This window comes from Rhinopithecus roxellana, chromosome 11, assembly GCF_007565055.1.
Source record: "Rhinopithecus roxellana isolate Shanxi Qingling chromosome 11, ASM756505v1, whole genome shotgun sequence".
NCBI classification, from domain to species: Eukaryota; Metazoa; Chordata; class Mammalia; order Primates; family Cercopithecidae; genus Rhinopithecus; species Rhinopithecus roxellana.
Genome location: NC_044559.1, coordinates 134,392,736 through 134,415,925, shown reverse-complemented (window position 1 = coordinate 134,415,925; position 23,190 = coordinate 134,392,736). Strand labels below are relative to the sequence as shown.

Here is a 23,190-nt window from a genome sequence, read left to right as displayed (position 1 = left end):
TAGAAGCAAGAGGAGGAGGAAGAAATGCCTGTTGCCTGTAAGAACACTTCCTGGAAGTGACACACCTTGCTCTTCTTACATTGCATTGGTCAAAACTTAGGCATGTGACCACATCAGCTTGCAGAGCAGGCTGGGAAATGTAGTCTTTCAATGTAGCTTTATCTCAGAGAACCATGTGCCTGCTAAAATGGGAGGTTCTGTTATGGAAGATAGGGAAAATTAATCCAAAGGGATAATTAGTCTGATCACCATGGAAGAGATTACTGTGACTTAGAGTTGGTGGGTTTCAAGAAAGGGGAGAAAACGATGTAGGTAGAAGAAAAAGGCTGGGCAACGGCAGAATGGGAGGAAAGTCTAGGTGTGTATGACAAACGGTAAAGCTGTGTTTGGGGCACAAGTAAGAGAGAGAGGTCTTGAGATCATTGCCCGGGGCCTTGAATGTCAAGGTGAGGAGTCAATTTTGTTTAGTTGACAGGGCTGCTCACTTTGCTGGGTGACTTTTCCAGAGAGGAGGGGGTGGTAGGGGAAGAGGATTAAAGAAAAAAATTATGACACTTGTTAAAACAGTAAGGAAAGCTTTAAGACTTGTAGTAGGGGAGATAAATGGAGCTCAACTCTGAAAAGGAGACATGGGGATTTCTAGCCAAGGGGCAGCATGAGGGGCCGGAGGATGGCACATTTCTAAGAGGAGAGTCAAGGTGAGGCCTCTGCTTGCTGAAAGCAGGCCCAGGACTTACACAGTCGACCCTTGAACAACAGGGGTTCACTTAGATGCAGATTTTTGTTTCAACCAAATGTGGATGGAAAATGCAGTATATGTGAGTTGTGAAACCTACATATACAGAGGGCCGACATTTCCTATTTGTGGTTCTGCAAGACCGACTGAGTATGCTCGGGGTTTGGTACATGGGAGGGATCCTGGAACCAATCCCTTGAGTACAGTGAATGGTATGAGGAGCTTGATCAGATTTGAGAGAAGGGAATATTCTGGCTCAATTGGCCTAACAGGATTCTTGCTGAAAGCAGGCCTAGAACTTACATAGTCTACTCTTAAACAATATGAGTTTGAATTGTGTTATATGTGAAGTTTTTCAAACAAATGCTGATGGAAAATGTGCTATTAGTGGAGTTCAAAACCTGATTATAGGGAGAGCTGGGTTGCACAAGGCTGACTGGAGACCTGAGTACGTGTGGATTTGGGTATAGGTGGGAGTCCTGGACCAATGCCCTGAGTATATGGAGAGACAGCTGAACATCAGAGGTGGGGAATGAGGAACTTGATCAGATCTCAAAGGTAGGGTGTAGCAGGACAAGCTGCAGACAAAACTCCTCAGACACCGGATTAAAGAAGAGGTTTTTTATTCGGCCGGGAGCATCAGCAGACTTGTGTCTCAAAAGCCAAACTCTCCGAAGACAGAGTTCCTGGCCCTTTTAAGGGCTTACAACTCTAAGGGGTTCCACATGAAAGGGTCATGATAGATTGAGAGCACATGTGGTTAGAGTGGGGGGTTAATCTTTTAACCTCAGGCCTGGTCATCAGTGGCACCAGCTAGTCTTGCCACTGACTTCATTCCTGTTGTTTTTCAACTTTTACTTTCTCCTCTTCAGAGACAGGAGACAGTAAGAGAAATGGCTTCTCTCCTCATTCCCCACTTTGAGAACCTCACTCACTAGTGGGAGTTCTCACTCTCATCTTCACTATCCAGGTCTTCCTACCAGTCCAGTTCCATTTATTCCTAGAGTTACATACTGTTTTCCAACAGGGATCAAGTAGTTCTAATGGGTTATAACACACATCAGGCTGGTCACTTCCTGGGCTGCATACCTTGTACTGGGTGGCATTATACACACAAGTCCCTTTTAAAAAGACTGTTTCAAGTTTTTGCCCTATCTCAGTCTGAGGAAGGTCAGTTGAAGTCCTTACTGTACAAGTCCAAAACTTAAGAAAAATGAATCCCACAGTGAGCTTCCTCATGCTTCGGCTGTGCATGGACCAGTCAGCTTCTGGGTATGACTGGAGCAGGGCTTGTCATCTTCAGAGTCACTCTTCAAGGGTTGTCCAGGCTTGGTCTTTCCTCCCAGGTTTCAGGTGCTGCAGGTTTTACATGGCTGTGGTGGATCCAGGCTAGGATTCCCTCTACCTTCAACAGTGGTGGGAGTGGTCAGGACGACAGTCTGGGGTCCTTTCCACCGTGGCCATAAAGAGGCTACATTCCAGTCCTTGATCCACACTCGATTACCTGGGGAGAAAGGGTGAACTGGGAAGAATAAGCTCACAGGGCATCTCTCATTTACCCAGGCTGAGATTGTGTTATTTTTCCTAAAGCTTGTAGCTGTAACTCAATTTCACCTAACTCTCAGGGAGTGCCTGGAAGTCCCCGCAATATGGGAGGGGGCCTGTGATATATTTCATAAGGAGAATATCCTGTTCTTTTAGAAGGGGTACATCTAATTTTAAATAATACCATAGAGAGAGCCTGTATCCATTTTAATCCTGTTTCCTGACATACTTTCCCTAAACTATTTTTGATATTCCGATTCATCTGCTCCACCTTTCTGGAACTCTGAGACGGGTAGGTGGCATGCAGCTTCCATGTGATCCCAAATACCTTTGCCATCTTCTGTACCAAGTCAGCCACAAACACCGCCAGCCTGTTATCTGAGCTGATCTGTAAGGGCAGTCCAAATCTAGGAATAAGATCTCGAAGAAGCATATGGGTTACTTCACGAGCTTTCTCAGTTCGTGTTGGATAAGCCTTCACCCACCCAGAGTAGGTACACACAAGAACTAGTAAATACTCGTTACCTCCACAATTTGGCATCTCTGTGAAGTCCACCTGGAGATCTTCAAAGGGGACTGCTCCATAAGCTTGTATGCTGGGCGGAACAGCTGGACCTTGCCTCGCATTATGCTGTTGGCAGGTAACACACAGCTGCGTCACCGTTTTGGCAAGGGCTGACAAATGCGAGATGTAGAAATACTGGCCTAACAACTTTTCAAGTGACTCCTGACCTAAATGGGTGGTTTCATGCACAGCCAGTACAACTGCGGCTCCTAGCAGCTATGGCACAGCTACTCTCCCACGTGGTAACCGAATCCATCCTTCCTTCGTCATTTGTCCTCCCTCTGCCTGGAGAAAGTCCTTTTCTTCTTTAAAATAAGTAGGTACAAGATCAGGTACTTGAGGGAGCAGGGGGGCTGTGACTGATGCCCGGAAGGGATCAGATGCTGCTTTTCAAGCCTGAGTCAACGCGGGAATTCCCCAAACCCAAGGTGGAAGCTCGCTGGTGTCCTCTGCAATGCATAACTGCCACCTTGTGAGCTTTCCATACTGCTTCTAATAATTGCAGAATTTATTGTTGATATTTTATGTCCTTTCCCCCAGAGTTCAATAGGCCTTTTTCTTTATATAATGCTCCATGCACTTGAAGGGTTATAAAGGCATACCGAGAATCAGTGTAAATGTTTAGTCTTACCTTCACTGAGTTCTAAGGCCCGAATTAAAGCAGTGAGTTCAGCTTTCTGGGCTGAAGTGCCCTGGGGCTGTGATCTGGCTTCGGCAGTGTCCAGGGTTACCACTACATAGCCTGCACATCTCTCTCCTTGTGGGTTGATGAAGCTCCCATCCATGTATAGTTCTGTCTACTGATGCCCAAGGCTGGTCCCGGATGTCAGGTCTGCTAAACTGAGTCCAACACTTCTACACAGTCCTGCTCGACAGGGTTCTCTGATACTGGGAGCAAGGTGGCAGGGCTCAGGGTGTTACAGACTTCAATGGTTACACGGGGATGTTCACAGAGCAAACTTTGGTACTTGTTGAGTCTAGCATTCATTAGCCAATGATGTCCTTCAGTATTCATTAAGGTTACCACAGCATGGGGGGCCTTTATGTTCAGGTTTTACCCAAGAGTCAGCTTATCTGCTTCTTGTACTAGCAGGGCAGTTGCTGCCAAGGCCCTCAAACATGGGGGCCATCCTTCAGAAACCCTGTCTAGTTGTTTAGAGAGGTAGGCCACCGGCCTTGGCACCACAGTTTGGGTTAAAACTCCAAGTGCCATCTTTTCTGTCTGACACATACAATGTAAAAGGCTTTGTCAGATCAGATAGCCCCAGGGCTGGGGCTGACAGAAGTTTTTCCTTTAACTCATGAAAGGCTTGCTGTTGTTGGGATCCCCATTCAAAAGGTTCCTGGTCCTCCGCTTAGTGACCTCATACAAAGGCTTGGCTAATGCTTTAAAGTTTGGGATCCACAGTCTGCAAAACGCCACAGCTCCTAAGAATTCTCTCACCTACCTTCTGCTCTTAGGCTCCAGTAGATTGTAAATGACCTTCCTTAGTCCAATAACCATTCTGCCAGGTTGAGCAGGGCCCCTTCCTCCTTGTCTGGGACCTCCTGCTCTGAGTCACCTTGTTTTCCTTTTAGCTGAGGGCATTTGTTCTCCCAATGTCCTTTTTTTTTTTTAAGTTCTGGGGTACATGTGCACAATGTGCAGGTTTGTTACATATGTATACATGTGCCACGTTGGTGTGCTGCACCCATTAACTTGTCATTTACATTAGGTATATCCCTAATGCTGTCCCTCCCTGGTCACGCTGCAAACTCTGACAGCCAGGCTCAGTTTCCTTTCCAGGGCCCCCCCCTTCCCTTGCCTCTTTGGAGGGACCCCTCTGGTTGCTGCAGCTAATAGGTCGGCATTTCGCCGGGCCTGGCGTTCATTCTCTTTGCGGTTTTCCTTACAGCTAACCCTGTTTACAAACACCTGGTTAGCTGTTTCTAATAACTGTGATGTATTCATCCCTGCAAATCCAGCCTGTTTCTGCAGTTTTCTTCTAATGTCTTCTGTGCTTTTACTAACTAAAGCCATGTTAATCATGCACTGATTTTCAGGGCTATTGGGATCAAAGGGTGTGTGCATACGATAGGCCTCACACAGTCTCACGTAGAATTATGCTGGACTGGCCGGGCATGGTGGCTCACACCTGTAATCCCAGCACTTTGGGAGGTCGAGACGGGCGGATCACGAGGTCAGGAGATCGACACCATCCTGGCTAACATGGTGAAACCCCGTCTCTACTAAAAATACAAAAAAAATTAGCCAAGCGTGGTGGCAGGTGCCTGTAGTCTCAGCTACTCGGGAGGCTGAGGCAGGAGAATGGCATGAACCCGGGAGGCGGAACTTGCAGTGAGCCGAGATGCGCCGCTGCACTCCAGCCTGGGCAACAGAGCGAGACTCCATCTCAAAAGAAAAAGAATTGTGCTGGACTTTTTTTTTTCCCTGAATGACCTCAGAGACCTTGTTAACGTTTGTGGCTTTCTGGGCTCCCCTCTTTAATCCTTCCAAGACAGCTTCCCTGTATCGATTCGGCCTTTGCATACTGTCTCTTTCATTTGGGTCCCACTGGGGGTCTGTTCCTGGGAACTGGGTCCTCACATACTCTTGGGAGTTTGGTAATCAGCTGGTGCATGTTCCTCTAGCCACTTAGTTGCTGCTTGGAGCACTCTCCGCCTTTCATCTGTGTTAAAGAGGAACATGAGCAACTGGTGGCAATCAGCCCAGGTGGGGTTGTGGGTCTGGATAGTAGTTTGGAGCAAATCAATTAGAGCTTGTGGCTTTTCAGTATAGGACGGGGTATTGTTTTTCCAGTTGAGAAGGTCGGCAGAGGTGAAGGGCTGGTACACAAAAACATGCCTCTCCACCATGTGCCCATCCTCATCTATCCCAGTATACCGCTGCTCTCTCAGGGGCATTTGTATCCCAGTTTTGGGTTGTAAACGAGCTGCCAAGGGAGGGGTTTCTCCCGAGGCTTCATTTCCTCTCTAGTCTACTCTAGGTGGCCTAGGGATGTGTTTGTCTTGCGGAGGCACAAACACTGTGGGCTCAAGAGTGGGGAGCCTCTCTCCCTGGTAAGGGGAGGGCACCACTGGGATCACTGGTGCCATCTCCTGCAATGGATCTTCTGATGTTGGGTTGAACAGAACTTCAGGAGTTGATTTCCCTTGGTGGGTGGAGCGGGATCCTTCCTTGGCTATCTGTCCCTTTGCTATTAGCACTGCTGCTGCCTGCCCTCTTAGCCACTGTGGGGGATCTAGCATCAGCTGTAACCAAGTATCTATGTATGGGAACTGGTCTGAGTATCCTGACTCACCAGTTACCTTGTGCCATACCTTAGAAACAAGGGACCTGTCCAGGCTTCCTTCTGATGGCCAACCCACTTCTAATGTTGGCCAATCTATTTCACACGAAGTTCTAAGTTTTCCTGGTGTCATAGTAACCCCATAGTCTCCACTAAATCCTTCCTTGAAATTTTTCAACATAGTTCCTAGCGGACTGGGCTTACTTTGTGTCTGACCCATGTTTCCTCGAGACAACACACCACGCTCACACCACATGCACACCACAGAACAAAGAACAGGTAAAAAGGGCATACACACACTTTTTAGTTTACACCAAACCAGAATCAAAACCAAAATCAGAGTATCCAGAAATCCAAGCCAGGTCAAAACCAAAACCAAAATATTAAGCAATTCAAGTCAACTCAAAAACCAAAGTGCCGGTACAGGCACGCCGTGGGTGATCAGGCCACGCTTCTGCTCAAATGGAGTGGGCAAGTTCCAAAGACCAGTCTTACCAAGTTTCAGATGTCCAGACTTAAAGCGCCAGTTCCTTCCCCGTGTTCAGCCACTGCATTGATCCTCTGCGGGGGCCTGCTGTGCACTGCTCTGACAAGGCGTTCCACCCAGGCAATTGCCTACCCAGGAGCGCTCTCAGGATCCGTGTTGCTCAAGCTGGCCGGAGTCCCCTGCAGGGATGTTCCACAGGGCAGGCCTAAGCAGCGGCCTCGACCGTCTGTTAATCACCTCGCCTCCCAGTCAGATGAACCAAGAAATGTAGCAGGATGAGCTGCAGACAAAACTCCTCAGACACCGGATTAAAGAAGGAAGAGGTTTTTTATTAGGCCGGGAGCGTCGGCAGACTCACGTCTCCAGAGCCGAGCACTCCGAAGACAGCGTTCCTGTCCCTTTTAAGGGCTTACAACTCTAAGGGGTTCCACGTGAAAGGGTCGTGATAGATTGAGAGCACATGTTGTTAGAGTAGGGGGTTAATCTTTTAACCTCAGGCCTGGTCATCAGTGGCACCGGCTAGTCTTGCCACTGACTTCATTCCTGTTGTTTTTCAACTTTTACTTTCTCCTCCTCCTCAGAGACAGGAGACAGAGAAATGGCTTCTCTCCTCAGGGGCATGCTGGCTAATCTGACTTCGCAGGATTCTTGGCTAAGACTGGGTTGGGCAGGCAGAAGTCAGGACTGGGGTTGGGGCCAAGGTCGAGGATGGGGCTCAGAGGAACCTGACGAAAGTTTGGTCAAGGAGAGTCTTGGTCAGGAGCCTCCGTTTCCACAGCTAACGCAGGCTGGTGTCTGCTGTCACTTGAGAGCATGGGGAGGCAAGGACTTCTCCGACAAATGCCAAGATGGGATGTTGCCAGCTGCCCAGCTGTGCCCTATCTTCTCTAGGGATGCCTCAGAAGCAAGAAGGAGGTATGCTAGCAGACCCCAGCCGCACCTTCCAGTGGCCCAGGAGGTGGCTCATCACTGCTTCCCAGAAGGAAATCCTTGGCCTCGCCCCAAGGAGCTGTCCTCAGTTTTACAGGCATGAATCTGCCATAGCGAGGGAGGCATCCCTGCTGTCCATCTCAAGGACTCACTGCGGCTACACATGTGGATCACCCAGGGAGCTGCTTAAAAAAACACCAGTTAATGGTCCTTTTGTAGTTCATGAATGTGATGACTGGGTTTCCACGCACATGTGTGAGATAGGCCTCCCTCAAACCTTGTTATGTCATCGGCACATTACCTGTCCGATGAAAAGGAATAAAAATACCAGTGTGGGCCGTGCCCTAGGGATTCTGATTAGATTAGCCTGACCTGGGGTGTAGACATTGATATGCTTACAACTTCACACTTCCACACTCCCCTACTCCACCCCTCAACTCCCCCCATGATCTGACACATCTGACACCTGTGAGGGCCTTTTCTGTTAACTGAGGAATTCATAGATGCCTCCCGGGGCCAGAGCAATGGGATATAAACCATTTCTAAGGCTGAGGAAGTGCCACAGGAAGGCAGCAGAGTAGTTTACAGCCTCTCGACTCAAGGTGTGGTCCTCAGACCAGCGGCCTCACCTGGGAGCTTGTTAGTGATGCGGTCTCCCGCCCACCCGAGGCCGATTGAGACAGGGCCGGCGAGCTGCCAAGCCCTTCGGGTGACTGAAGGGCACAGTAGAGTTTGTGGTGCACTGGATAGGGCTTGGCTCTGTGACCTCTCTGTGCTGCCTCATGTTTCTGGACTGTATCAGTACTTTTTTTTTTTTTTGAGACAGGGTCTTGCACTGTCACCCAGGCTGGAGTGCAGTGGCACAGTCAAGCCTCACTGCAGCCTCAACCTCCCTGGGCTCAAGTGATGCTCTTGCCTCAGCCTCCTGAGTAACTGAGACTACAGGCGCACGCCACCATGCCTGGCCAATTTTTTGTATTTGTTGTAGAGACAAAGTCTCACTATGTTGCCCAGGCTGGTCTCAAACTCCTGGGTTCAAGAGATCCACCCGCCTCGGCCTCCCAAAGTGCTGGGATTACAGGCATGAGCCACCACACCCGGCCATCTTTCTGGTATGTTAAAGGAAGATATTATAATATTACCACCAACTTCTTAGGGCTGTTGTGAGGATTAAGTATATTAATATGTGTTAAAAAGCAGTTAGGACAGGCCTGGCACCCCTATCCGAAGTGCCGTATAAACTATGATTGTGATGATCATTTGGGGGATGGGGCCCATGCTTCTAAGCTGTCTGCAGCCCTGGTGCATTTCTGCAGGCGCAGGCTTAGCCCGGGTGCTTTACAATCCACTTTTATTTACCAGTGACTCCAATGTCCCAGCTTTCTGCCAGCCCCAGTAAATCACCTGGCCTACTAGGCTTCCTCCAGAAGGTCCCTGCCTGTCTCGGCCGGCACAGAGCTAGATTGCGTGTGCACCTGCCCTGTCCCTCCTCTGTCCACCACCAGGCCCCCAGGATCAAGCAGCCTCTGGAGGGAGGGGTGCCCAGGCCTGGCTCTGGGAGCAGCCCTCGCCCTGTGTACTGCTTTCACCGCAGGGCGATCCCTTCCCAGCTGCAGGCACTTGGCATTCTGAGCCCTGCTATGATGCTTTATGGCCTCTCTCCAACTGCTGGCAGGTGCAGATGTAGTACCTGCGGCTGCCCGGAGCTCCTGGCTCTTGGCATCGGAGATGAGAGACCTGTCACCCCTCGATTCATGGGCCGGGTTTGGGAAGCAAGCATGCTGGGGCGTTTCTGCATTTTGCGGGCCATTTTTCTTTGCCTCATTCCTCATCCCAGCCACCCACCTCCCCAGCTCTTTCCTCCTCTCTTCCTGATTTCCCTGCGAGAGGCTGCCTGTCTGCCCTGTCACCTGAGGGCCACTTTGGGGGAAGGAGGGGGAGAGTCAAATGGTCCTGTCTCTAGCCACCACCTGCAACTCAATTAGCTGTGGGTCTAGGTGTTTATTCTTTCCTGTACTTTCCTTTGAACATTTTCTGGGGATGAATACCATTTGATGGGGAGCTAGACCCAGGAGGAGGGTTTACCCAGACACCCCCTCCCCCAAATTATGTCACTTTCAAGGTCAGTGGGCTCATTTCCTTCTGCCTGGACAAATGTGGGGATGCCTTAGTATCCTGCTCACTCTGCCCTCCTGTCTCTATTCTCTGGAATAAGAACCTCCAATAAATCTATCACAGGCCTGCTGGCCCAGGGCCAAAAAAAATTAGAGCATAAATGAGGAAGAATTGATAAGAAAAGATGGCACAGGGGCCTGCAACAGCTGCCATTGCCTGAGCCCGACTCTGGGCCCACCATGCTGGCAGGGGTATTGCATGTGTTGTTTCTCATTAGCCCTGCAATGCAAGTCTTAGTAACCCTTTTCTTAAGACAAAAACCAGAGGCTCAGAGAGGCTAGGTAACCTGCCTGAGATCACACAGCTAGAAAGGGCTATAGAGAATTTTATGGGGCATTGAGGTGGATAGATGATTACAGACTCATTCATACTCAGAGAGTGGTATGTAGGGTACTATCCTGGAGATGCCCCAACCCCCCACCCCCCACACTTTGACTCCACCAAACACCATCTTCCTTCCTTTAGAGAGCCTGCCCTTGGTCTGGCCTCCTTTTCCAGCCTGAAACCACAGGTGCCTGGGTTCTACCCCTGGGTCCTGGACCCAGCGTCCCTTCCCCCTTCCCCACCTGACCTGTTTAGCTGGAGGTCCTCCCCAGCTCTGGGGTTGTAAGCCATCCCCTGCCTTGTGGGGCCTCCTCACCCTTCCCCAGGCTCTCCTGCAGGCCTGTATTGGCTGCCCTTGGCCTAGAACAGAACAGTGAGCTGGACAAGCCCCACTTCCTGCCCCGGAGAGAAGAGTGTCTGTACCTTCTCCTGGCCATTCCTTGCTCCAAGGCCCCCACAGTCGCTCTCCACACCTTCCTTCCTGTGTACCTCAGTCTGCCCAGGGACTCCTCTCTGAGGGACTGCAGGACACGGCCAGGTCATGGGTGGGACCTACAGCCCGACTTGGTGTCAGCAGGGCTGGGACCCGGGCCAGGCACTCTACTGATGCCCCTGTCCATCCCTCCATCTGACCAGGAGGCACCCCACCACTCAGTCCCGGGGGTGAGGCAGGAGACAGAATCATCTCGTCTCTGGGCACGTCCCCTGAAGCCACCTCTCTGAGTTAGGGGCTCCACGTCTGGGTCTTCAGGGCAGCATCATACTTCCCCATCACATCCTGCCCTATGGCTCATGGAGACCGAGCGCTGGCTGGGTGGGAGCCGCGGCTCTCAGCACTTTGCCTGCATTATCTCATGCAGCCCCGCAGCACCTCTGTAGGTCAGGAACTGTTATCATCCACCATGACAGATGAGGAGGCCTCCCCCGCCAGTGAATAAAACTCTCTTACTCTACATCCTGTGCCCCTGGCACACCTGGCATGGCACCCAACACATAATAGCACATAAATATTTGTCACATTAGTTATCATAAGGCTGAGAAGGAAAGCTCCACAACCCAATCCATGAGAGTGATGCCATGGCTCTGCAAGGGAGCAGAAGAAGCTCTGGGAGTCACAGTGGCTACCAGTAAAGGAGTTCTGATCTTTCAGGTGTGTTGGCATAGACATGAAGTGGGGTTCCTGCCATAGGGAAGGTAGCCAGGTTGTCCTGGTTCAGCAAGTGGGGGACATAGGGCATCCCCTCCCCTTGTTTCCAGTCCCTTAGTTCTGGTCCAGTCTCTCAGCCCTGCAAAGAAGCAGGACTGATCTGCCCTTGAAGTGCGGACCTCCCAGTCCAAGGAGGAAGTGTTCAAAGGAAGCAGGATGAGCTTATGTGGAGAAGAGGAAGCTGGAGGACAGGTTATCAGAGGTTACCAAGTCCCTGCCATGCAGCCTGCACCCACCTCCCACGTGACCTGCCGTCTTCCTTCCACATGACATCCTGGTGAGCTGCCAAATGAAATCAAGCCTCACAGATTTTAGGCCACTGACCTAAGGTCACTTGCTAGCAAGTAATAGAACTGCAGAGCCCATGCTTGTAACCAGCGTGTTCTCTAAGCTATCTGTCTACCTTGGCACTCTCAGCCCTGGCTGCACATCGGGATCACCTGGGAAGCTTTAAAAAAAATACCCCACCTGCATGCACCTGTAATCCCAGCTACCCAGGAGGCTGAGGCAGGAGAATCACTGGAACCTGGGAGGCAGAGGCTACAGTAAACCGAGATCGTGCCAATGCACTTCAGCCTGGGCAACAGAGCAAGAATCTGTCTCAAAAAAGAAAGGAACAGAAAAGAAAATACCCCACATCCCACGTGTTCCACTCACCCAATTCTAATTCCTTCTGAGGGGCCTGGGCACAAGCGTTTTAAGTTCTCCAGATAAGGCTAATGTGTAGCCAGATAACCATGATCCAGGCCAGGCATGGTGGTATGTACCTGTAGTCCCAGCTGCTCAGGAGGCTGAGATGGGAGAACAGAACAGTGAGCTTGAGCCTAGGAGTTCATGACCAGACTTGGCAACATAGTGAAACCCCAGTCTCAAAACAAAAAGGACTATGATTCAAGTAAAACGTTACCACATGGGGGGAAAAAGCAGCTGTCCTCTGCCTCCACTAGAGTACCCATCAACCCATTAAACAGACAAAGGCTACATCATGAGAGACTTAGGTGAGCCTTCTGGGAGAACTTCCTGCCATGCAAGTCAAGTTGTCAAACCTAGCAGTGAAGGGGACAGTTTCCCCCTTGGAGAATTAGGGCCACCATCCTGCGGGAAGTGCAAGGAGTTGGCCTAGTCTACCTTAGAGTATGGGGTTCCTCATGGGACTCCCTACAAATGTAGGTGGTTGGAGGGTTCAATGCTTGTCTAACGGAAATGCTCTGGGCTTGAGCTGCACCCGCGAGCCCACAGTTCCACGCCAGCCAGTGGCGGCCCCTGGAGGAGCCTTTGCCCTTTCTCTTGGTAATACTCCCCTTTGCTGGGCCAGGGGGCCAAGGGCTGTAGTTAGGAGATGGGGGCTCCACAGCCACCCTCCTCTTCCTTCCAATTTCCCAGGCTCCTGGAAAAGGAGTGGTAGGGCCAACTGGGCTCAATGTGGGCATCTTACACCTGGGGTGGCACAAAGCAAGAGCAAGTGAAACTGGAGAGCAGAAGAGAGGCAGTCCTGAGGTCCTGACCCAGCTGGGTAACCTCTCTATGCTGTATCAGGGATTGGAGGCTCCCTGTTCCCAGAGGTTTAAGAGTCATAGGACAACTGTTTGGTAAAGGCTCCATAGCTGGGTGAAAGGTGGATTGGTCCTGTCTCATAGGACCACAAGGTAGCTGGGAGGAACCCAGATTTGGCAACAGAGGGACTCTAGACTACCAGTGCCCTTACCTACTGTGTGGGTTGGGGACAGGCTCTGTGGCCCCTGGGACTTCTGCCCACAGACCCACCTGGCAGCATTTACATAACGCTGCAGACACAGGTAGGGCGGAAAGTCCTGACAGTTATGGCGTACCTTATAAGGTGGTGGCCGCTGTGTGAGGACTTTGCTAAATCCCAACATTCACTACCTTTACTAAACTCTTACCATGTGCCAGGCACTGCTAAGGGTACAAATTCATTCATTAACTCCGCAATATTTATTAAGCAATCTACTGTGTGCTAGAAGTTTTTTTTTGTTTTTTTGTTTTCCATGATCTTTTGTTTTTTTTTAGAGTCCGAAGACATAGGTTTATTATGCCCATTATACAGAGAAAGAAACCAAGGTTGAAAAAGTTTAAGTCATTTGCCCCCAGCTACAAAGTAAGTGACAACTGGGACTCAGACTGGGGCCCTGTCAACCCATGTATCTATGATCTTAACCTCAGTGCTTTATGTCAGCGTTTTCAAAATTTTTTTGAGCATGATGGCTATCTCACCTGGCAAGACCTTTGTGTCTATAATGCAGACAACAGTTTCATGAAGCTGCATCTATACTTAAAAAAAGGAAACTCCGCTCTGACTGTAGTTTCAAGGAGGAGCAAGTGATCAACAGTGACAGTGCTGGTTGTAAGCCTTGCAGGATGAGGATGGAGCATTTGACCTTGTGCAGGTTCATAGTGACCTTGGGGAGCAGCATTGTGGAGGATGGGGGGAGAGGCAGAGGAGACAGCAAACTCAAGGAATTTTGCTTTAAATGGGAGCAGGACAATGAGGCACAAGCTGCAGGGAACTGTGATTCAGAAGGGGAAGAATGTTCTGTTCTTTTATTTTTAATACGAGAGACATAGCAGGCAGTTTGTGTGCGGAAGCAAATGATCCAGCAGAGAAGGAAAAACGCGTGATGAAGAAGAGGGAGCTTACCTGAGCGAGGTCCATGAGCAGGCCAGAGGGCTTGGGTGCACAGAGAAGGGTCCCAGAAAAAGATGCAGACAGCTCACTCACCTTTAGTAAGAAAGAAGGCAACAAAGGATTAAATAGAATAAAGTAAAATTCTGGTCATGACCCATCAAATGGATTTCATATTCTTTAATGAGCTGTGCAACCTGTAGTTTGAACAACCCTGCTCTGCCTGTTTCCCCCTAACTTTGTAGCCATCTGTGAGGATGTGGCATGTCCTCATTCTACAGAGGAGGAAAGTAGAGACAGTAAGTAACTCGTTGGTGTCACATAGCTAATAAGACCAGAATGGGGGCCGCAGCCCAGGGTACCTGAATCAGTATCAGATTTCCTGGGACATTTGGCAAATACCCAGATTCCTGGACCTTTCTGTGATGACTTTAGCTCCCCGGGTGAGGCCTGGGCATTGTTGCCAGGTGGTCCTGATGCCAGCTGGCCAGGAGAACAGGTATTCAGGAGTCTCTCCTTTGTGCCAGGTGGTGTTCCTGCAGACCCATTTTAGTGCTACTCAGATCTCTCTCCAAATGGAAACAATGTTTAGACTCCCTTTGGCAATCCTCTTTTATTCTTTTTTTCTTTTTCTTTTCTTTTCTTTTTTTTTTTTTTGAGACAGTCTCGCTGTATCGCCCAGGCTGGAGTGAAGTGGTGTGATCTCGGCTCCTGGGTTCACTCCGCCTCCCAGGTTCAAGCAATTCTCCTGCCTCAGCCTCCTGAATAGCTGGGATTACAGAAGCCTGCTACCACGCCTGGCTAATTTTTGTATTTGTAGCAGAGATAGGGTTTCACCATGTTGGCCAGGTTGGTCTTGAACTCCTGACCTCAAGTGATCCACCCACCTTGGCCTCTCAAAGTGCTGGGATTACAGGCGTGAGCCACCACACCGTACCAGTAATCCACTTTTTAAAAGCAGAATTCCCAGGAGTGGAGAAGGGTACAACACCCCTCCTCCCCACATAGAAAGAAGCGTATTAAAGTGGGATTTTGCCTGAGCTTTGTCATCCTAGGAAAGGAGATGGGGAGTCTGAGGTCAGGCAGGATGCGGGGGGCTTCAGGCTTTCTGCCACTGGGTGTGCATGAGTGGCTGCCAGTTGCTTTGGCTGGCGTGGATGGCTGCTCTAAACCATTTTTAAAAATTAGAGCCAAAAGTGAATCATTTTTAAAAATCCCCTTGTCCACCCTCTGATTCTAACTGCGGGCCCAGCCAGCGTGCCATTCCCAATGAATAATATACCTGTGATGGCTTTTTCTTCTGTTTTTAGCTCTTGCTGCGTCCTACAGAGGGGGAAAAAAAAGCCTAGTTTGAAACACTGTCAGTCATGCCTTTGGTGGCCTCAGCTTCTCTAGTTCTTTTCTTATTTTCTCCCTAAGTGCTCACGACCCCTTTTTCCCCACCTGCGCTATGCTCCCTTGCCCTCCGGGCTATCGACTGCTCCCTCTCTGCCTTCAATTTTATTTCTTCCTGCATATATCCTTAAAATCCAGAGGCGATTTCCTGGACAAATTAGAAGATGGCCCGGACCTTAAGTGCTCAAGTGTCTCTTTAACATGATTGATCATCACAAGTGTCCAGATAGCGGAACCTAAATTAGAGTCTCCACTGAGGAGCCCAGCGCTTTCGACACAGGCAGGCAGCCTGGGAGGGGTCTGCGGCACTGGGTGCCTGGGGCCTCCTTGCTGGCCTCTTGCAGGTCCTCACTGCCTGTGCTTCTGTGCGCGTCTGTGCCTGTCTGCATGCAAGCATCTGAGGCCTAGAGCAGCCTGTGGTTTCTGCCCACATGCACCTCCAAAGAGAAACAGCCTCCCCAAGGCGGGAGCGGTCTGTTGTTGAGGAAGTGCCTGCCAGGGGTTGGCTAAGGACTCTCTCTTCCTGATGGTCCCTAATGTTTTCTACTACAGAGAGAGGCTGGAGCACCCCCAGACCACCTCCTCATTACCACCAGGTCACAGGGCATGGCCCTTGTGCCTGGTCATCAGCCTTGTGACACTGATGCACGGGACCCTCTGGGGGATGAAGAAGCCTCCCCGGTCAGGCGAGGGCTGCGTGGGTAGGTGGGGAGTTTTCTTGAAAGTCTTCTTCCTCTTTTCCCTATCACGTGGCAGAAGTCAGGCTGCAGAAGAGGAAAGACTGGCTGGCCCGAGCATCAGCAGTGGCTGAGCCTCCAATCAGCTCATCCTCAGGGAGCTGGAGGTCACTCGTGCATGGATCCGTGAGGTTCCCTGTTTCTCTGAGCCCTTGGTTTCTGAGCCCTTACTCTGCCTATTCAGGTTCCAGCCTGAGAGTGCATGGGGGGAATAAAAGGGAAAAGAATCAAAGTAGTCAGCTTGCCCCTTACTAGGGGGCCTCATGAAGACTTGGCCGAGGCAGGATATAAGGGTAGATAGAAATGAGGTTTCTGTCTTCCTTGCTCACTCTGCCTGGCAGAAAGACTCTGAATTCAGGAGAGCTGGCTTGTTTCTGACTGTGTTTCAAACTTGCTGGGTGACTTGAGACCACGTCCTCCTTTGAGAAATGAAGATATTAGACCGTAGATTGAGATCCAGAAACTTTTCCTGCAAAGGGCCAGATGGTTCGTATTTTAGGCTTTGTGGGCCCCACAGTCTCTGTTTGTGACCTCAGCTCTGCCCTTGCAGAGTGAAAGCTGCCCTTGACAACATGTAAACAAATGGGCTGACCGAAGGCCGACCGCGCTCCAGTGTTCACACAAAGGAAGAGGGCAGACTTGGCCCAGGAGTAGCCTGTTGCCAACCTCTGGACTGGGGACACCTCCTTATGGCTCTTTCCCAGTTCTGTGATCTATTACAGAGGTACCTACCCTGCTGAATTTGTCTTCATATCACTGACCACTGCCTAGCCTATAATCTATTTGTTTATGCATTTGTTGGCCATCTCTTTGACTAGATGGCAGTTCCATAAAGGCAAGAACTTGAGCTGAATCTCCTATGTCTACAACATTTAGTGAGCTCAGTAAATATTTGCAGAAGGATGAATCCATCTGTGAGTATTTGTGGAGAGGAGAGAGGGACAGGAGGAAGAACTGCCATTGCCTGAGTGTGCACTGTGGTCCTGCGACGCACCTGCACCACAGCCTGCACACCCGGGCCTGCCTGGGCCCCAGCCTCATCCCCCCTTTCCCCATTCCCATCCATACTCCAGCTCACCCCTGTGGAGGCTTGAACACGTCAAGCTCATTCCTGACTCAGGGTCAGCCATACCCTGTTCCCTCTGTCCAGGCTCTAGGTTAGCCAATTATTTGTGTTTTAGTTTTATTGCATTTATCCTAATTTGCAGTCTTTCCCCCCCACACTTGCTGTTGACTCTTTTTTTTTTCTTTTTCTTTCTTTCTTTTTTTTTTTTTTTTTTTTTTTGTGCCTCCCTCACTAGAACACTGGCATCCCCAGCCCCTAGAACACATTGGCCACATACAAGGTGCTTGGCCATCGTTTGTTGAATGAGTGAATGAGCTCTAGAAGGTCAACCACCTTTCACCTTTAGTGAGTGAATAGATGAATGGGTAAATTAACCACTGCCACCTGCTTCTTCCCATCTGCTCCCTCCACCCATTTCTGCCAGGTGATTCCCTCTACGCCCAGCACTGCCCCCCATACTGTTTGGCATTGAGAAGCCCCCAGAGCTCCCCAGTACCTTCGAAAACAAAACCTCTCTTTAGGCAGCTGCCTGAGACCACCCCCGAATCGGCCCTCAGCCACCCTCGCCTCCACATACCCTGTTATTTCTCCAAGTGGAGCCCCCAAGGTTTCCTGAAAAGGAGCCAAGCGAGGGGACAGTGCAGCAAAGTGCACGAGGGGCCTGGAGGCGAGGCTGCAAGGAGGAGGAGGCATAGCAGTAGCAGTCGCAGGGAGGCTGATTGGTAAGGCGTGTAGGCTAAGGGTGGCCAGGCCCAGGGGGGAGCTTGAGCAAAGTCGTGGAGGGGATGCCTGGGGTAGAGGCTAGAACCCGAAGGGAGACTGGTTGGACGTGTGAGCCATAGTCAGGCGTTGTGGAGATGGGACCAGTAGATGTGATTGACTGGGGTGAGGGTGAAGGAGAAACCAAGGAAGCTGTGAGGAGGGGCTAAGAAAAGGAGGATGACCATGGGCCCTTTGGAGGGGCTGCTTGGGAGTCTTCTCTTAAAGACCTTTGATTTGAGGAGCTTGGGGTTTGGGCTCAGCAGGACCCCTAAGCAGTTGTTCTGGAGGAAGAGACGGATGTGTGGGTAGAGGTCATGAAGCCAGGGGAGGTGAGCTTCTCCTACCACCACCCTCACCCTTAACAAAAGGAGGTCAGGAAATGAAGGATGGAGCTCAGGGGGCACCTTGGGGTGGTGGAGGGAGCCACAGGTGGACGGAGATGATGAAGTGTGGTGGAGGCGGGAATGGGTGTGGCCTTGTGAATTTGGAGGAGAGGAGTGCTGGAAGGACATCGCATTAGCTTCTTGTGGCTGTCTTCACCAAGTACCACAAACTGGGTAGCTGAAAAGCAAGGCTCTAGGGAATAACGTTTCCTTGCTGCTTCTTTGGCATTTTTTGACTCATGGCAGCATCACTACAGTCTGTGGCTCTGTCTTCACGCAGCCTCTGCCTGTGTGTCTGTGTGTCCTTCCCTTTTTTCCCGTCTACTGTGGATTGAGGGGTCATTCCTCCTCCAGTAGGATCTCCTCTTAATTAAGCACATCTGCAAAGACCCTAGGTCCAGATAAGTCACATCCTGAGGTTCTGGGTAGACATGAATTTTGGGGCATGAATTCAGCCCCCTCTAGACAAGGTAGCATGTAGTGTCTGGAGTGTGAGGAACAAGACTAGGCCTTGGTTACAGGTGGGCTGCGAGGAGGACACTGAGGACCCTTAGAGGAAATGTTTCCCCAGGGCAGCTGGGAGGGACACGGCTGGCAGTGGCAGCATGGACTGCATTTTCAAGGAGTGTGGAGTGAAGGGGAGGAGGGGCCTGGTGCCTGGAGGCAACAGAGTCAAAGTGTTTTGTTTGTTTGTTTGTTTGTTTTTACCTAAAGGGAGACCTAAGAGAGCCTCTTGGCCAGCAGAGAAAGGAACAAGCAGCCCTGAGGGAAAGAGAAAATGCAGGCAAGAAAGGTGGGGTTCATGTGTGAGTCTCCGGGAAGTCAGCTGAGGCTGGAGGAAGAGCCCTTCTAGCAGAGCGGAGAGGAGGTGTGCTCCAGAAAGCCTTGCACACACCGCGGGGAGGAAGGCGGGGAAGCTCATTCCAGAAGACAGGAACTTTGCTCATCTTCCGGCAGGGATTCCCAAGGAGGTGTGAGAAAGGATTGGAGGCTGGGAAGAGCCCCTGGGTGCTCAGAGAGCAGGATTTACAGTGAGCCCAGGCCTGGAGCTATCCTGGGAGACCAAAGGAGGGAGGGCTGTATGCAAGGGTCAGATGGGGACACTCTTCCTTAGGGTGGCCACAGTGGCTTTGTCTGTCTGGCCAGCATTTTCCAGAGCTTACCTGTCTGATTCTGACCCCAGATTCATCCTTCCCTTGGGTCTCTGGCCTCTCCATTCAGCCTGGCTGCGTCTAGCCTCCTGCCTGGCCCCTGGAGCAGGCATTGCCCACCTTCCCTGCCTAGCCAGCCCTCCCAGCTGGTCCCTGCCCTTGGCCACACACCCATTAACTTTCCTGGGCCAGTGCTCCAAACACAGGGCCTTGAAAGTGGCAGAAAGGACACCAGCCCCATCCCTTATGGGGACATCTGCCCTCCACTCACCTCAGTTTGCTCAGGAATGATCTGGGCTGATGCCCAGGGCAAGGGCACCTCCCCTACAACATCCTAGGCTGCAGAATTCAGCTATCCGAAAGCAGCAAGTTTGCAACGGCAAACTATTCTTGGCTCCAACCTGCTCGCTGCTGCTAATTTCATGCCCCTGTGATCCAGGTAACGCTCTGCTGCCTTGAGCTGCCACCCCCAGGCTTGAATCGCTTTTCCTCGCCCGGCAGGAGCCCAGCTGCCTCTGCTGCTGCTTTCTGGAGGTGGGGGCTACACAAAGCTCCTTTGCAGAAGCCGCTCAGCAGCACGGACACCAAGTCTGCCACAGCTTGTGACTAATTTGCTGCACTTATTTCAAAGTGCCCAAATGGCATTCAGGGGAGAGAAAGCTTAACCAGGGTCTGCCAGAGATAAACGGACTCATTTCGGGGCCTCCCTGCCCGATGAAACCTCTTTACCTGGACTCTGAGCCCGGAATTAAATTCTTCCAGAAGAGACGCTTAGCATGGAGCCTCTCAGTGTGCTGGAGGAGAGGAAATGTGCCCTGTCATAAAATGGGCCTCACATCTGGCCAGCTGGCTCTGGTGGGCTTTTAAATTGTGTTTGAAGAGCATCTCTCCCCTTTCCTGGTGTTCGCAAACTGGGTCAGAGTGTAGCGAATGAAAATGAGTTTCCTTCTCACCAGAGCAAGTGACTCAAGTGCCCCCCTGCCCAGGCCGGCAGTGGCTTATGCACATTCACCCGCCATATGGGGGGACCCTGGCACCTGGCACCCCTGGGCCAGGGCCTGTCCACAGTCTGGGTGAGGAGCCCCCATGCCCACCCTGGGTCAGTCTGGTTGAGGCCCCCATGCCCACTGGGGCTGTTTTTAGGGGTTGCAGAGTAAGGCAAAAGCTTGGAAGCCTGCCCCATGCTGCCCACCCACAGGCACTCTTTAACATAGTCTTTGCTTAGCTGCCAACCATGTCCGTCCATTTCGGGTAACTGACAGAGGTGGGGGCTTTTCTCTTAATCTTTTCTTTTCTTTTCTTTTCTTTTCTTTTCTTTTCTTTTTAACACCACAAAGACCCATAGACCTCTGGAAATGCTAAGGGGAATGAGCAGTGGGGTTTGAGAGAAAAGATTAGCTAGTGCATTCCTTTACTCTTGTCTACCACTGCAAAAAGAGGAGAAAGAAATCAAACCCTGGCCAGGCACCATGGCTCAACGCCTGTAATCCCAACACTTTGGGAGGCCGAGGCAGGTGTATCACCTGAGGTCGGGAATTCGAGATCATCCTGGCTAACACGGTGAAACCCTGTCTCTACTAAAAATACAAAATTAGCTGGGTGTGGTAGTGCATGCCTGTAATCCCAGCTACTCGGGAGGTTGAGGTAGGAGAATCGCTTGAACCCAGGAGGCAGAGGTTGCAGTGAGCCAGGATCATGCCACTGCACTCTAGCCTGAGCGACAGAGTGAGACTCTGTCTCTTTGCTGGCTTGGGCAGGTTACCTGCCTTAGGGCCAGATAGAAGAAGGACACTGCCCACCCTGAGAGGAGCGTGTCTCACATCCCTGCTTGCTGCTGGGAAGGCACGTGGCTGCCAGGCCTGGCCTCTGAGGCTTCCTGGTGATGCACCGCGACCCCAGTGATAGTGTTTGGGCTTGTGCCTCAGGAGACAGGCAGCCTCAGCTAGAGCAGCTTATGCATTTGTAGGGGGATGATAAATATGTCCCCCCGGTCCCTGCCCTGCTCTACAGCAAAAGATGCTGCCACCAGCACTCCCGGGTGTGGGCCTCTGTGTACCTCTGGGGAATTCCTCCACCTCTGTGAGCCTCAGGCTGCTCATCAGTAAAATGGGAGCGATTCCAGCCCTGCCTCGCCCTCACTGGCTGTGTAAGAGCACATGGGCTGGGGTCTGTGCAGGCCCTCTGGAAGCTGTGCTGCTTGCATGTCAGAGTTCCCTGGCATTCTGCAGAGCTCCCACTTCCCCACCTGGGTTACCTGACTTTGGTGCAATTACTAGCAGAACCTGGATGTTGAGTCCCCCACCCTGCCTGAGCTCCAGGTCATTGCAGGGCGCGGATAACGCTAGGGAGATAGTGGCGCGCAGGAAGATGAGATCTCACATTCAAGGAGCACAGCTGTCCCTCTCTTCCTCAGAGCTGGGCCTCCCCCACGTGGGTTTGACAATTCAGAGGTGACTGATGGGCCTGTCTGCCACAAGTACTCTGGGGGTTGAGTGCCGTGGCTGCCTGTTCTGCCAGCCCTCCTGTGGATGGGATGGACAACACAGTGTGGTGTGCTTCAGCTCAGGAGAGGTTGTTGATGCTGAGGAAGCCTCAGAAGTTGCTTTCGAGGCCGGGCACGGTGGCTCAAGCCTGTAATCCCAGCACTTTGGGAGGCCGAGACGGGCGGATCACGAGGTCAGGAGATCGAGACCATCCTGGCTAATACGGTGAAACCCCGTCTCTACTAAAAAAATACAAAAAACTAGCCGGGCGATGAGGCGGGCGCCTGTAGTCCCAGCTACTCAGGAGGCTGAGACAGGAGAATGGCGTGAACCCGGGAGGCGGAGCTTGCAGTGAGCTGAGAGCCGGCCACTGCACTCCAGCCTGGGCGGCAGAGCAACACTCCGTCTCAAAAAAAAAAAAAAAAAAAAAAAAAAGAAGTTGCTTTCAACAGATGAGCTGCACTGGCATCCTCAGTGGTGGGGAAGCATCCATTCGTGCTTTTGTGCCAGCCATTCCATCCTGTTGGGAATGTTTCTCTCCCCACTGGCACCTGTACCTCCCGTATCTGTCTGATATGCTTCCCCCAATCTTTCCAGCCGCCGTCCAAGATGGCGCTGGTGGAAGCCCCCCAGAGCCCCTCCTTCCATGCCCCCCAACACCTTGTATCTGTTGTACTCCAGCTCCAGGCTTGTACCCACCTCCCCGAGGGCATGCAGGTGCCACAGCTCCTCCGTTGTATCCACCCAGCTGCCAGCACAGCACTGGCGTATGGGCTTGACACCTCTTCAGCAAACAAAGGGACAGGTGAAAACAGGAAGAGGCGCTGACCTGCACAGACAGTGGCTGCCCAGCCAGGGCTGAGCACCGTGGGATTACTCACCAGCCTAAGGGTCTCCTGCCCTGGGACTTCCTGCTGGGGCAGAGAAGCCTGCTTGGGAGGCCTGTCACCTCCCAAGGTGTTTGCCTTGCATCCACCTGCTAGCCCTACCTTCTTGCTTAGTCACACCCAGCCTTTCACCTCTGGTTCTATAAGGCCCACATTGACCCCCCAGGCCTCCAGTGTTTTAATTGGCTATGTAAACAGAGCTGCTGTGGCATAATTCTGAGTGACACCATTCCTATCACAGCCTGCAGGTCTGGTGCCCCTGGAGTTGTGCAAAGCTCAGCCTCCACCATCATACACAGTGGCCCCACTGCCAGCTCCCTGATGATATTCTCATCCCCCCACTCCTCCACGGCTGGAGCTGGCCTTTGGGTCCATATGCTTATCTCTAGAAGTGGAGTTGGTTACAGGGGTAAAACAAATCAAAAC

General features: G+C 51.4%; 1 protein-coding gene, 1 long non-coding RNA gene and 1 other non-coding gene across 4 annotated transcripts in view; 2 read left to right on the top strand and 1 right to left on the bottom strand.

The window, feature by feature from the left end:
- The window catches only part of SLC29A3 (solute carrier family 29 member 3), a 50,250-nt gene that overhangs the window by 4,198 nt on the left and 22,862 nt on the right, over positions 1–23,190 (top strand). The window lies entirely within an intron of this gene.
- LOC115900363 lies at positions 2,105–3,021 on the bottom strand. Its single transcript, XR_004060010.1, has 3 exons — positions 2,807–3,021; positions 2,610–2,701; positions 2,105–2,240 (listed from the first exon to the last, which is right to left on the bottom strand). It is a non-coding gene; the product is annotated as an uncharacterized LOC115900363 (long non-coding RNA).
- Positions 7,761–7,864, top strand: LOC115900602. The gene has a single exon (XR_004060271.1). It is a non-coding gene; the product is annotated as a small nucleolar RNA U13 (small nucleolar RNA).